General features: G+C 43.2%; 2 long non-coding RNA genes across 2 annotated transcripts; both read left to right on the forward strand.

Moving 5' to 3' along the window:
- The first annotated feature begins 569 nt into the window (after positions 1-569).
- LOC106506356 (uncharacterized) lies at positions 570-1,833 on the forward strand. Its single transcript, XR_001301609.3, has 2 exons — positions 570-941; positions 1,478-1,833. It is a non-coding gene; the product is annotated as an uncharacterized LOC106506356 (long non-coding RNA).
- A 3,369-nt stretch (positions 1,834-5,202) lies between these two features.
- Positions 5,203-7,683, forward strand: LOC146405890 (uncharacterized). The gene is made up of 2 exons (XR_014843691.1): positions 5,203-5,474; positions 7,252-7,683. It is a non-coding gene; the product is annotated as an uncharacterized LOC146405890 (long non-coding RNA).
- Positions 7,684-14,783: the final 7,100 nt, after the last annotated feature.

The following is a 14,783-nucleotide window of genomic DNA, read 5'->3' on the forward strand; positions in this document are numbered from 1 at the left end:
ATTTAAAAGGTTGAAAATGGCAGATTTTAAGTGTGAATATCTTAATCGACAAATATTGAGTTCCTGTTTTATCTGAATACCTATCATTATCCCTAAGACACTTACTACCATGCTGGGAGTTAATATCACATACATATGAAAAGTTACCTAGTGAAGGTATATGCTAAAGACAAAATGCCTTAAGAATGGAAATAAGCACTAGCTACCTGGAAACCAAAGTAAGATAGTACGGGGAGCTAGCTTTGCTCTCCTGCTTGAGGAAGAGCAACTGAGCTGAAAACTTGGCAAGTGGTAAAGTATAGGCTTTAGGGTAGGAGTTTCCATTAAAAGCAGGAGGTGCCAGATTGCAGTTGGCCTCAAATGTCAGGCTAAAGTGTTCATAGAGGAGGGCCTTGGGAATTTTTTCTTTAATACAAAGAAATGAATCAATAAAATAGTACCATGGATTCCTTTCAGTGCGCAATATTTATATCTTAGTGTAAATACAGCATTTGTCAAATGAAAGACACTGCTCCCATCTAATGTCCACCGTGCTGCCTTTTTAAACCACTAACATATTAGTTGCAGATACAATACTAACATTTAGCTTAAACCGCTGTACCAGGTTAAATGATAACTGGTGGTGTCAGGTTTCTACTCCTTTGACCCTAAATGAAACTTTAGAGGTAAAACATTTTCAGCCAGGGTGCAGGCCCTGGTGCCATGTAATCTAATCTTCATTTTATATTTAAACAGAAACTTTATCTTAAAAAAAAATCGTCTGTTAGTTATGCGAGTATGGGAGTGAGCTAAAAAGGCATTTTGTTTTGATCAACATTCGACATGCATGGTTTTAGGATTGCCAAACTGTTCCTGTCATGTTTCGCTGGACTGGGTTGATTTGTTGTTTTCTGTTTTTTTCTTTTAGGTTCTGGTTCCTTCCTGATGAATCTATGATTAAGGTGTTTTTTTTTTTTTTTTAACATATTGAAAAGATACTGCGTGATTCATAACCTATGTGTTAGTTTTAAATAACGAATGTGAATAAATGTTTTAGGAGCAAGGGAAGTGCCTACTCATGTCGCAGACATTTAATTGAATGCCATTATCTTTTAATGAAATTTGACTGATAACCTAAACCTTCCATTTTTCTAGCTATTTCTCTCTATCCCTGCTTTCTAAACTGAGTTCTCAGTGGGACCAGGGAGTCAGAGGGCTGATGTTCACAGGGTCCCTGAGAACGCTCAGTCACCTCAGTTGTTATCTGAGTACACAGCAACTACCCCCCATGTCCCAGAGAAGCAGCCGAGGATCAGAGAGTTGACTGAGTAAATTGTCACACCGCTAGTAAACACTGGGGACAATGTCCAAACCAGACCTTCCAAGTCCTGAGTGACTTACGCCACGTTGCTTGCCCCTCTCTAAGTTAAATTTGGGTGCCCTGAAGAGCTGTCTTTTCATGACTGAAATGCTGTAATCCAAGTCTCTCTTTTGTCAGTCTTCCAACCAATGGTGATAGTTGAGACCCTGCTGGTGTCCTGTGGAGAAACGAATGCTGTGCTGGGTAGAAAAAGGTTCTCTGAGTCCTAGCCTAGTGAGCTGTGCGGCACTGAGTGAAGCGCCAGGTCTCTGAGATTTGAACGGAGCGCTCCTGAAAGTCTTTCGAAGTTCTAGAATCTGTGACTCTGAATCAGAGGTTTTCATCCATATCAGCAAATACTCTGTTGTAGTTTAATTTCTGTGCTAGGATAACCCTGTCTACAAATAGTGATCATGTCATGGCAATAAGAAATGTATTTTAAAATCTTCGGTGTCCAGTTTTGCACCCTCATTGAAATAAAAAAATTCCATGTATGGATTTTTGTTTCCCTTAGACAACACAAGACATTTGACAGAAGATCTTATTTTTATCATTTCCAAAGTGTTAAAACCAAACCTTCCTTTAAAAAAAAAAAAAACATATTACAGCTTAATAAAAGTGGAACAGTAAAAAAACTGCCTCTAGATCTCCTAGAGGAAGAACTTCTACCAGGAGAACATAAAAATTCCTAGAGGGTGGGATCCAGGCCTTTTCCTCTTTCTGCTCTTTATATGCTTTACGAGTCATCTACTTTCAATGATGACTTGTTTGAATGAATGAATGAATGAATGAGTGAAGAAGGAAACACGGACAGATTTGAGTTCTAGAGAAGGCAAGCAGCTGTGTAGGCTGCTCACAGCCCAGAATACTTACCAGAGTAAACAGTAGCGTCTGAAGGTCCTTGTCTTCAGTGGCTATGAAAACAGGAGGGGAGGGAGGGGCCTCTGCTGATGAACAGCTTTTGCAAGGATTCCTGGAGCATGAGGTAGGTCTCACTCTGCAAGAAACATGCTATTTGGGGCGGCCTAGAACACCCAATAGTCCTCTGCTTCTGTGACAGGCCAGAAAATGAGTACCTCTTGATTAATATTGAAGGGACTTGTACAGCAATGAAATTTCATCAGGATCACTTTAACCTTAATATTTATTTAGGTATAAGATTAGAAACAATTATTTGCAGCATTGATGCTCCACACCACCTAGGGCCCAGTTCCTGCCCGTAGCTCTTAACCACACTGCCAGCCCTTTCCCCAGAGCCCTTAAGAATCCCCTGACCCAGCAACCAAAGGCCTGACACCCGGCTCCCGGCTCCCACCTGGCCAGCAGGCTCTCCAGCTCCTTTGTGCACCCGCCATACAAGTCATTAAAAACATTTTCATATTACCTCTATTTGTATTTACCTATTTAGACAGTTGTTTGTTTCATGTCATCATGTCCGTTAAACTTGAGTTTACTGGTTTTTACTAACTGCAACTAAAATGGGTAATTTTTTGTCTAAAATGTAAGTTGTTTGAGCATATATCCAACTTGAGAAGATTTATGAAAATCATGTTTACTGGGTTACCATGAAATATCAAAGTCTTCAGTTTTCCTTTCTATTTTTCACCAAATAATGTTTTAGTAAACAGGTTGTTGCCAGAGGTTAAAAAAAAAAAAGATTCATCATCCTCTTTATGGTGAACCCTTGTTTCCCACCCAAGAACCTCCACTTGGCTCTCTCCCCAGTCCTGCATAGCCACTCACACTCCCTCGCTGACCTGTCCAAGTCACGCTGATGAGGCCAGCATTTACTGTTGCCTAAGTATTCTGTCCCAGCCTGCATGTAAAAATGCGTCCCTGTAACCTTTTACAGATCTCCAAGGTCACCAACTTGATGAACTGGCATTAATTACAGGGATGTTCTCTCCACCCCCATTGGTGGGAAGAATCACTTTAAGGTGGAAATAAAATGTAACATAGTGAAATGAGTAACACTTTTGGTTCAACAGTTCTAAATCCGGTGCCCGGTATTTACACCGGGAGCCTGGAATTAAGTAGTGGTGGCAAGTGGCACGCTGACCGGACACTGTGGCAGGCAGTGGGACGGGGCTTGCCTCGTGCCGGTGTCATCTCTCTGTGCGGGTAAAGCCACGGAAAGAGCAGAAAGAATGGAAGGATGGAATCAAGATCACGAAGCTGCTAGACTGTGAGATGAGGAAAGAGAGAAAAGATTGGGTTCACAGAACTCTTGGGCAGTCTTGTGAGCAATCCCACCAGCTGCCGTGTCAGCAATAATCCCGCTCCCTCCCCTCCAGGACCGGCTTCCTCTCTGGCCCAGCGGCTGATGGGCCGAGACAGCAGGCGTTCTCTGTGCCAGGTTCCTGGACCCCTAGGGACTGGTAGCCGACTTGACTTGCTCCTCTCCCTCAGCTGACCAGGTTTCAGCATTTCAGCTGGTCCGGTGCCTGACTGCACAAAGGCACACTTTCACTTCATCAGCCAGGCCCTGTCACTTGTCTGGAACATGGAGCAGACACCAAGCAGGACGGGAGGGGCTGGCCATCTTGCTGGCAGGGCCATTAGCCATGAGCCTGGTGGGGGAAGGAGGTCGTTCACCTCTAGGCTCAGACCACGGATGTCTGAGAACTACTTCCTTGTGAACTGTGAAAATATGAAATTATGATACGTGGCCCTACATAACCACCTGCCAAACCATAGACATGCTTTTCTCACAGACGATGTCGATGACGTATCTTTAAACCCCACGCGATGAAACAGGTCCTAAAACATTCATTCACCCTGAAGAGTTTGCTGGTCCCTGGAGGAGGCAGCTGAGCACAGGGGTCTAGACCGGCTGCCACGGAAGTCCTGGGATCCTTTAAATTACCTCTGACTCTCACTGTGCACCTGTAAAATGGGACCATGCGACCTAAGGCTGCTGTCAGGATGATGTGAGTAAATGCATGTGAAGTGCTCAGCAAAATCCCTGGACCACCGGAAGCGCTCAGGAAACAGCATGATTTTAAAAACTGAAAAGAGTAAGGCTTGGTTCTAGTGCTTATTTATCAGTGCACACGTGTCTTGGAATGTGTGTAAATATCTCTATTTACGTTGAAATTGCATCTACAGAGCTCAAACTAGTTAGTCATCAGTTTCCTGCCACTTCCTATTGCACAAAAGCCTTTCCTGTTCTCAGGACTGCTGACACTAGGAAGTAAAAGGACAAATAACTCGATGAAAAGGAGCCTTGATCCCAGGCTGGCTGTGCTGTCAGCAGCAACAATGGCTGATCCGAAGCTGGCGCGGGGCCTTCGTGCTCTCCAAGACCCAGTTTTCAGCTGCTAGATGATAGAAACAGTTCTGGGGCTGCGGGGTAAAGGTGGAAAAGGCGAGACTGCCTGCCTCTCGTCCCTGTCCTGTAAACCCCTGAGCTGGCAGCGAGTGGAGGGACCTGGGAAGATGCCACCTGGTGGAGGGGCCGTGACTCAGGTGGACAGGCTCTGCCTTCCAGACCTGCGGGAGCTCCCACGACCCCATCCACTCCATCCAGACCTTCTAACACTAACCGTTGTGAGCGGACCCAGGGTTTAAAATGTGAGGTCTGAGCAACGGATGGGCTTTCTCCCATCCCTGGCCCCGGGGCTCCGGCCTGCAAGCATAGCCGAGTGAAGGAGCAGGGGCATCCGCCCCCTGCCTGCTGAGCCAAACCAGGCTTTCTTATGTCTCAGCAGACACTGGTAAGAAAAGCAGTGAACACCGCCACCCTGTTTTTAACATCAGATACCATGGGAAAAAATAGCTCGTGTTTTGGGGAACTTGAAATCGCCAAGTGGGGTGGGAGGAGCCGACTGCCTTCACACTCACAAGTGGCTGCTGCATGTCAGTTCCACTAGGTCGTGCATGAAGCAACTGGAAGACAGTGACAGCTCTGGGTTCCCAGGGCCCTCCCTGAAGTGGCCTTGGTGTCTCCGAGGGAGCCAGCAGCCTCAGCTTCAGCAAGACTAGATCTGAGACCAGGGTCAGATCCAGTCCCAGCCCCAGGCCCTGCATCGAGGCTCGGAAAAATTTACCGGTGGAGCCAACACTTTCTCTTAGAGGTTTTCAAGGTATCCAGATGGTTTTCAGCATGAAGGCCAGGACACACAATTTAATCAAGGTAGCTGAAAGGAGAAAAGAATCTTCAAATAAACAGTTTCATAATTATGAGTCTGGCTTCACAGTGAATCACATACCCGTTATAATACTAATGCTGAACAAAATTTACATTTGCATCATATGTTTTCTGGTTACCAAGAGGGCCAGAGTTATCAATAGATTCCTAAGGGGTGTGATTCAGTCTGAACTATAACTGGATCCCTGACGTTCTAAGGGCTTGATAAGAATTTTCCTCCAGTTATCTGTTTCTATAAAACTGGCTTATTGTAACTTGTGGACAACAATTATGCACTAAGCAAAGGTAATGCTTCAGACCATTTGCAAAAAACTTGTCGCATATTTTCGGCCAGATCTGCCCAAGGCAAAATCTTGGCCATATCATTGAACTGGGTGCAAAGGGCCCAAATCTGAGCTCAGGGCTGGGCCTTCCCTCTGGCCTTCCCCTCCCCCACCCAGTTTCAAGTTCAGTAGCTTGCCTCTTTGCCTCTGCCTTCTCCCAGCCCAACAGCCTCTCCTGTCCCGGAGGTGCCATGAGTGTGGGCTACTTGAAGCTTGCTGCTGTGACTGATGGAGCTTTTTATTTATTTTTATAACGTACTGTGCACTACTAGCAGCACAATGTGTATGTCCCATAACTTTGTTCTTAATGTCTGTCATTGCACTTTCTGGATGGGAGATTTTGCAGGCTTGCCAGCAAATATAGCTTTAAAAAAAAATTCGTAAGATTTTTCCTTGTCATTTATCTTTCATCTGATACTGTGTTCAGTGGCCTCAACTTTGCTTGTACAACATTCATTAACGATATCATTCTAGGAGTTCCCTTGGGGGTTAAGGATCCAGTGTTGTCACTGCAGCAGCTCGGGTCGCTGCTATGGCCCGGGTTTGATCCCTAGCCTAGGAACTCTCACATGTCCCGGGCACAGCCAAAACAAAACCAAAACAGAACAAAAACCAATGTCATTCTATAAAAGCAGCAAAGGGAAGTGCACGAGGAAAAAAAAAAAAAAAAAGAGTACAAGGAAACAATTTCCAGAAGGCAAACTTGCTAGGAAGTGAGCTTAATAGCAGTTTTATTGTTCAAGTTCTAAACACAGAAATGCCCCCCCTTGCCGCTAGCCCGGCCTCCGGCTCATCTACCTCTCAACCCCAGAGCGCTCACGTGGCTCTGGTCTTCCCATATACCCTCAGGTTCAGGTTGGTTGGAGGTGGCTCAGGAGAGCTTTAAGATTCTGGGCTGTTATTAAAATTGTTGGCAAGATTTACATTGCTGAGGAAAAGGTGCTGGTTTCTGTGTGATGTTAACCATAGGAAACTATTTCAGAGAAGGAAAAATAAGTAAATAAAAGGGCCCTTGGACCTGTCATTTGTTACTGGAATCTGATTAAATTAGATGACCTCACAAGACTCACAAATGCTGTCCGTCATGGGTCCCGGCCCCCACAGTGGCCCTGGGACTTGGTAGGAAAGAGCTTTCTGGGGTTCATAACTTCCACTGATTATTTCCTTTGTGTTCCCCACGACTTAGACCTTTACAAGCGTGACCCCACTTAGTCTCCCCAACACCCCTGGGTTGTTCACCAGGTTTGTATCAAATCCTGGCTCCAACAGTTTCTAGTTCTGCAGCCTTGGGCCCGTTAAGTCCCCACTCCGTGCCTCTGCTTCTTCATCTTCCAAAGAGGCTCCTTGTCCCAACTCTCAGTTTGAGGAGTGGGCCTGTGTGAGTTCAGATACGCAGAGGCCTGGCAACAGAGTCACAGCTCAGTAATTGCTATTGTTAGGCCCCAACAGGTGCCTCTGGTTTGCAGTCCACTTGCAGGATCCTGGCATCTGATGAAGCAAAGATCAACAGCAGTTTGTCAAGGTATTTCTCTTCTTCCTGAGCACGCAGCTAATCGACACTTCCCACCTCTCTTGAAGTTAGTCACGGCCACGTGACTGAGTTCCCGTAGACAAAATATGAGCTGAGGCAATGCCCTCCACCGTCACCTGTCCCAGAGGGGCCTCCTGGATGAAGGCTTGTTGAAAATGAGCATCCCGAAAACACGGCCGGAGAAGGGCCGGCCACCTTGCAGATCTCTTCAGCTGCACCATTCTGTTACCTCAATAAGAAATGCTGTGGTTGTCTTTAGATTAATATGCATTTGGCGAGCTAACTTTTGCCAGCACAGCTCGTATACATTGAGCTCAATAAAGGATTGATTCGTGGTAAACTGTTGCAGCTAGAGTTGTCTATGCAGCATATTTTCCCTTCTTCCTCCTCCTTTCCATAAGGAACCTCTCTTGTTTGGTGGGAACCGCAGTGTGATTTGGGTGTGGAGTAATACCTCTGCCACCGTGGCTGGCACACACAGGACTCCCCGCCCTTCCCACAGAGCCACCTGACCCAAGGCAGGCTCATCAGTCATTGCTACCACTCTCTTTGAAACTCCCAGAAAAGCAGGGTCTCTCTGTTCGGTGAGATTATTGACAACAGAGGATGAAGCTATTTGAGGGATGTCAATTGCCCCATGAAAAGAGCCCTGGAGTTCCCATCGTGGCGCAGTGGTTAATGAACCCAATGAGGAACCATGAGGTTGTGAGTTTGATCCCTGGCCTCACTCAGGGGGTTAAGGATCCGGCGTTGCCATGAGCTGTGGTGTAGGTCTCAGACACGGCTCAGGTCCTATGTTGCTGTGGCTGTGGTGTGGGCCGGCAGCTACAGCTCTGATTAGACCCCTAGCCTGGGAACCTCCATATGCCGAGGGAGCCACCCTAGAAAAGGCGAAAGAAAAGAAAAGAAAAGAACCCTGCACTTCTTAATCTTTGATTCTTATTGCCTAATGAATGAATAGGTCATTAGCTCCTTTTTGGCTGAGCTAATTAGAGATAGCTTTCTCATTAAATAATAACAACCATAACTGCCCGGTTCCAATTTACCAACATTGCCCTTTCAGCCAGTTCCCTTGGGCCTCGGACTCTGCTTGCTCTCTCCCCTTCCCCAACACTTGCCCTGAAAGTCCTCTTGATAATCCTATCTTCACATTATGTAGAATATTAAAATTCCTTAAATAATTAGCAACAGTAACAGGCATGACTTCCACTAGGGAAAGAAGAGTATTAGTCACGGACATGTGGTCTCAACTGATAATACTCATTCTTAGGGAAGGAGCCTGTCTCTGTGTAACAAAAAATGAGATCCCGTCAGAACAAACTCCATAGGACTGCCCACACTTTTAAAAAAAATTGCACTGGGAGTTCCCGTTATGGCGCAGAGGAAACGAATCTGACTAGGAACCATGACGCTGCTGGTTCGATCCCTGGCCTTGCTCAGTGGGTTAAGGATCCAGCATTGCTGTGGTGTAGGTCGAAGACACGGCTCAGATCTGGTGTTGCTGTGGCTGTGGTGCAGACCAGCAGTTGTAGCTCCAATTAGACCCCTAGCCTGGGAACCTCCATTTGCCACGAGTGTGGCCCAAAGAAGACCAAAAAAAAAAAAAAAAAAAAGACAAAAAAATTTTAAAAATTAAAAGAAATAAAAATAAAAAATTGCCCTGAACTTTTATTAAAAATATCTCAAAGCGGTGAGTCTAGAGGTTTGGATTTCCTCCATAATGTGTTGCCTTGTAATAGAATTTGACCAGTAATACTCTGATATGTTTATTTAAAGCAACACAGCTGCAACCCCGGAGATTTGCAAAATGGGAAAGAGCAATATAAATTAATGTTTACAGTTGGTTATCCTCCCAGCCTTCACTTCAGTTTTTCTGTCAAGTATAGTATATCCCCCAATATTTGATGGAATAGTTCTATAAAATATAAAATCCACTTTTTTGTCTCAAACGATATTAGGCATTACAAGTGTTTCCCTTTGAATTCTATTTTGAAAATTTTACTTAAACCAATTCCTTACAAGAAGGGAGAGTTTTTTATAACTTTTTGCTGTCATTGTCTTTCATTTTGGTGAAAACAAGACCAGCCATATGGCATCCAAGTTTTCTTTCCCCATAGTCTTTTCTAGGCTTTGAGTTCATGGGCTCAGTGAAACCACACTTCGGAGGAAAGACTTTTCCAGCTTTAAGGCACTTCTTTATCTTTACTTTCCTTCACTCCCAAGTCCCTCCAAAATCAAGTGCCAGGAGTTCTAACTCCATAGAGCGAGTCTGGAGTAGGTATGGCGTTTAAAAAAAAAAAAAGAAAAAAAAAAAATCCTTGTTCATGTTGGGGGAGAGGAGAGTCAGAGGTGTTTAATGTGTGCAGAACTTCTGTTTGGGGTGAGGAAAACGTTCTAGAAACAGATAGTGGTAGCGGTTACACAACATCGTGAACGTGGTTAATGCCACCGGATTGTACACTTAAAAATGGAAAGAGTGGTAAGCTTCAGGTGTATTTTGCGCCCCCCACACAAATCTTGTCCATACGTCCTGTCTTACGTATTTGTATACATCGCCAAATAGAGATGCATCATCCCTGGCTATAGCAGCAGCTAAGAAGAATGAAGAAATCGGTCAAATATAGAGAGTAAAGCAATTTCGTTCCTTAGAAAACTACAAGATTGAACAAAGCACACACATCCTTTGCCATCCGTCTTTGGAAACCGGCTCTGTGTGCTCATGCGCAGAAGAAAGCCAAGCCCCGCCGCGGTATTGACAGGAACAAGATGAATGACCCCCTGGAGACCAGAGGGTTTGTATTCGAGTTTCCAACACCTTTTCATCCTTTTGTGCCTCTTCTTGATTCACATGCAGATTAACCCAGACCAACTCCTCACTAAAGACGCTTTTTTCGCTCCCGTTTGGAAGGTAGAAGGAGCATCTAAATATTTATGAGGCTTTTTCTCCCGGGTTTATGTTGCGCTCTTGTTGGATGTGGAGGAATTACGTTAATGAATGCGTGCCTGCACACACCGACACAGAAACCAGGCAAAGGGGAAAAAAACACACACACAGCGCTTTGTCGGCGCTCACCAAACAGTTCCCATGAAAAGGAAGAAAAGAGCGAGGGGGAGGAAGAGAGATTTAAAATCTGTTGCCAGGAGAGAAATAAATTGTACAGCTCAACACAAAAGCCAGTACAAAGTTTCATCGTTGCTTTCTGGAGCTGCAAATGTAACTGTTGGGTCAAGTCGGTACAAATGTGAACTAAACCGTGATGGAAAAGTGAGAACGGGCTTGCCTGGCTCTTCCCGGTGATGAAGAAAATTAAGGACAGAGTTTTGGAAATACTGGAAATAAAGGATTTATTAGGAAACAAAAAACTGGCCAGCCCTTTCTTTTATGTAGTGCTGTCTACTTGGGTATGAATCCATGAAGAGGTTACCAGGGTTTTTATTGTACTGCCTACATACAGTGTCTTTTTGGTTTTTAATCTCGTGCCTTGTAGATAATGTTTTTATTAGTCTACTTTAAAGTGAATTCACCCTAAATGTGTTTGCATGAAATGATATCCGGTTATGGCTTAGACGCTAAATCATCTTTAATTATAGGTAATCTTTATGATAGTTTAATAGATAGAATAAAATATGAGCACAGTGGAACGGAGATGCAGGCATATTAATGGCATTAATATCACACTGCCAGAAACCGTCATCTTTCCAACCTTTAATCATCTTCTGTTCTATTCTCCTGTCAACACAGAAGGCCAGAGTGGTGGGTCAGAGCCCTGCTTAAGATGGGCTGGGTGGCTCTGTCATCATCTTTAATATTTGTGTATCAGGGTATTAGGTTTAAAAGCGCTTTTTTTTTTCTTTTTTGAAAAAATGTTATCCCTCGCCTGGTATTTGTTTTCATTGGTAGGTTGTAATATACAAACAGATTAAGGTTGTGTTTGTCGTTTTTGAAAATTCTTGATGAATACAAGAAATTCTTGGCCTGGTTCTTGTCACCTATCTCCACAGGGGGTAAAAAGGTTCAGAAAACCTGCCTCAGGCCCCCTCCCAGCCCACACTGGTGCCTGCCACCGAAGGCAGGGAGGGTGGAAAGTCAATCTCCAAAGTCCCCTTCCACAGAGAGGAGGCTTCCCTACACATTTGTGTGACAAGCAGAATGTTGGCTGTTAATTGTTACGATTTACTTGTTTGTTTCACATTAGAGTCAAATGCAGAAGAGAGTCCCCTGGTTCCTATCCCCCCTCCAGATCTGGTTACTTGATTCTTGGTGATCCCAAGTCCAGAAAGTATTTGGCTATAGCCAATTTATGTAACTATTGTTATGAGCTAAGCATTACATATTCTTAGTGTACAACCAGAGTGTCTGTAAATCAGTTTCATCAATAAAAACGAAGACAAAACGTTCACGCAGAAATTTTTAACCATCTTTCATCTGATACCCTGACAGGGAATTGTATTAGCTCAGCATTATTTCATAGTCATTTATTACTTGCTTGTCTGAATGAATAGGTGCTTGGCTATATCTAAGTTTAAAGAAACTGCACCTAGGTTTTAAAGAAAAATTTAATGAAAGGTTCACAAAATTATTCCAAATTCCACCTGGAGGGGGGAAATGCATTGCTTAGAAAGTATTTCAGAAGAGGATTTTGTATAAAACTGAGGAAAGCAGTGTGAATATTCACAATACTTTAACATGAATATTGCATGGCTCTTATCAAAAAATTAAACACATGTGTACTTCATTATTGATTTGTGCATCAATAGATATAGAACTATTACCTCTCTGATAGTATATTGCTCAAGCCGAATTGATGCTCATTCTTCAAGCTGCTAGAGCATCTGCAAGAGGCATCATAGCACCTGAATGAGGCCTCCTGTTGAGCCAGCCCACACTCATCACCTGGTCTAGGCTGAGACTGGACACAAGACAGGAAACACGAGCGCTGCCATTTATGTCATCACCCTAGAAGGCCAGGTTTTGCTCGCAGTAAGGGGTGGGTCTCCAAGAAAGATTTCCTTTGACTAACACTATTCACAAGTTTTCTTTACTTCTTAATGTTTTTATTAGTTACAGTCTTTAAATAGCGTGTATGGGAGTTCCTGTTGTGGCTCAGCGGAAATGAATCTGACTGGTATCCATGAGGATGCAAGTTCAATTCCTGGCCTTGCTCAGTGGGTTAAGTCTCCTGCATTGCTGCGGCTGTGGTATAGGCCAGCAGCTACAACTCCAATTCAACCCCTAGCTTGGGAATCTCCATTGGCTGTGAGTGCGTCCCTAAAAAGCAAAAAAAAAAAAAAAAACAGTGAGGAAACAGACATGTTCATGATGCACTAATAATAATCCTAAAAATTTATGAATTTCTGCAAGTCCATTTGATTATAGGTAATCAAGAGATTTAGAATTATATGTGCCTTTAAGCTATAATTTCACTTTTTGGAATTTATGTTGTATAAATAGTTAAAGATATAGCAAAATTATTTCCAATGTGGCAGATACAGAAGAAAGAATTTTAATTTTGTTATTCTTCATTATTTTTGCCAAGCTATATTTTCTATGACAAAGTTCATTATGTAATAAGAAATCAGCCATAAAATCTATTAAGAAAAATTGTTTGTCCATAGTCAGGGAGCTCCTTTGTTTTCGACTGATTGAGGATCCCTTCCTGGAACTTCATGGAAGCTACCCCAGGATCACAGAAATGTTCAGATCCAAAGACGGATGAAAAAGGTGCGTGCAAATACTCTTGAGACAGTGCCTCTCCTGACATCAGAGCAAACCATGCAAAATGTCAGAGAAACGGTCATTGTCTGGGGAAATGCACACAAAATTTGAAAATTTTAGTTAACTCCTATATATAAATATATGTGACAGTTTATAACATCCATTTGCTTTTTTAAAAATGCAACTAAATACACAGAAAATATAGACATCTCAGCATTTTCACTCTCAAAAGTTTGGAGATCTCCTCTTTCACCCCACCTCTGTTTTTCTCTAGTTCAACTTCATTGCCATGGAGTTTCATGCAAATAGAAAAGTAACGCCGGACATCATCTTTTCTCAAACCAGAACTGATCTGAATTTGTATTAAGCCAGCAAGGAATAAATGAAAATATCTCTATGAAGTCTTAACTCAGAGCTGAAATATCAAAAACGACAGTTTTGCATTCCATCTCATTTTTCACAAGGGTTTTTTTTTTTATCTCATGGTATGATTTTTGTTTCTCAAATATTTGATCCTTGAAAACTGCACCCAACTCATTACCAGGTTTAAAAACACTGCCTGTTTTGGAATGTTTACACACGGTTCTCAAACACGATGGGAACTGGCAGACCAGCCCAGGCTGTTTTCATGGAAGCGCTGGGAGTGGCAGCTGTTACACATCCCGATATTTTTCCAGACTGAAACTCTTATTCCCTACACCCAGGCACGTGTTTCACAGCTGAGCCCAAATCCAAACCGAATTTAAAACTTTTTGGCTAAATGCCACATTCAAAACTTCCCTGACCTGTCTTCCTCTAGTCTCTGACAGCGTATACACGTACTGACTAGTCTGAAAATAGCTGGTTCGTAAACAGGGGGGAAACTGTCCAAGAAATATTTGCACAATGAAATAATCATTTCGTTTTGTCCATATAGACAAACAACCAGTCCATTTGGTAAAAAAAAATTTTTTGTTGTTCTTTTTAACATCTCTTGAGTTGACTGAACTCGACTGGATGGTTTGTTTATATTGGTTCATTGTTATCTACCGAGGTGAATCTTAGATCTGATTTTCATAATATAGGGAAGAATGTCCACTGAGAAATGTCTTAAGTTATGTCTTAAGTACTGTAGTTGGTATTTAAGCATATGGTTAAACGCAGCTAATACTGAGTAATAAACGCTTCAAGTGGGAAAGCCCTGCAGAGTTTGTCTTGCCCAGTGGCTGACAGAGCCCTGAGCTTCAGTATTTCCTTCCTTGAGCACTGTAATGACTGCAATCCCATCAGTGACTTTTGGTATGATGGATTTCCTGCAACAACAAAAAATACAATTAAAAAAAAACCCAGGGGCACTGTCTAGCCATTTACTCCTTTAACCTCTGTACAGTGTTGCATAAGAGATGTGAAAACCAGAGCAGATCAAGTTTGGAACCTACCAACCTTGGCCTCTTGCCTTCAAGGAATGTTTAGGTCTATTTTTTTTTTTTTTTTTAAGAGTTGCTGCCGTTTAGCTCAGTAAGTTAAGGATTGGGCGTTGCCACAGGCTGCGAAGCTTGGATCCTGTATTGCTGTGGCTGTAGTGTAGGCTGGCGGCTGCAGCTTTGACTTGACCCTTAGCCTGGGAACTCCCATATGCCACAGGTTTGGGCGTAGAAAGAAAAAAGCAAACAAGCAAACAAACAAGCAAAAAGCAACTAGTTCTTACAGAGAGAAAAGTTGGGAATAAGACTTACGTAATCCTT

The sequence above is a fragment of the Sus scrofa genome, chromosome 1 (assembly GCF_054392235.1).
Source record: "Sus scrofa isolate SSC_HxYL_T2T_F1_AM1 chromosome 1, Sscrofa_HxYL_maternal_Yorkshire_Landrace_v2.0, whole genome shotgun sequence".
NCBI classification, from domain to species: domain Eukaryota; kingdom Metazoa; phylum Chordata; class Mammalia; order Artiodactyla; family Suidae; genus Sus; species Sus scrofa.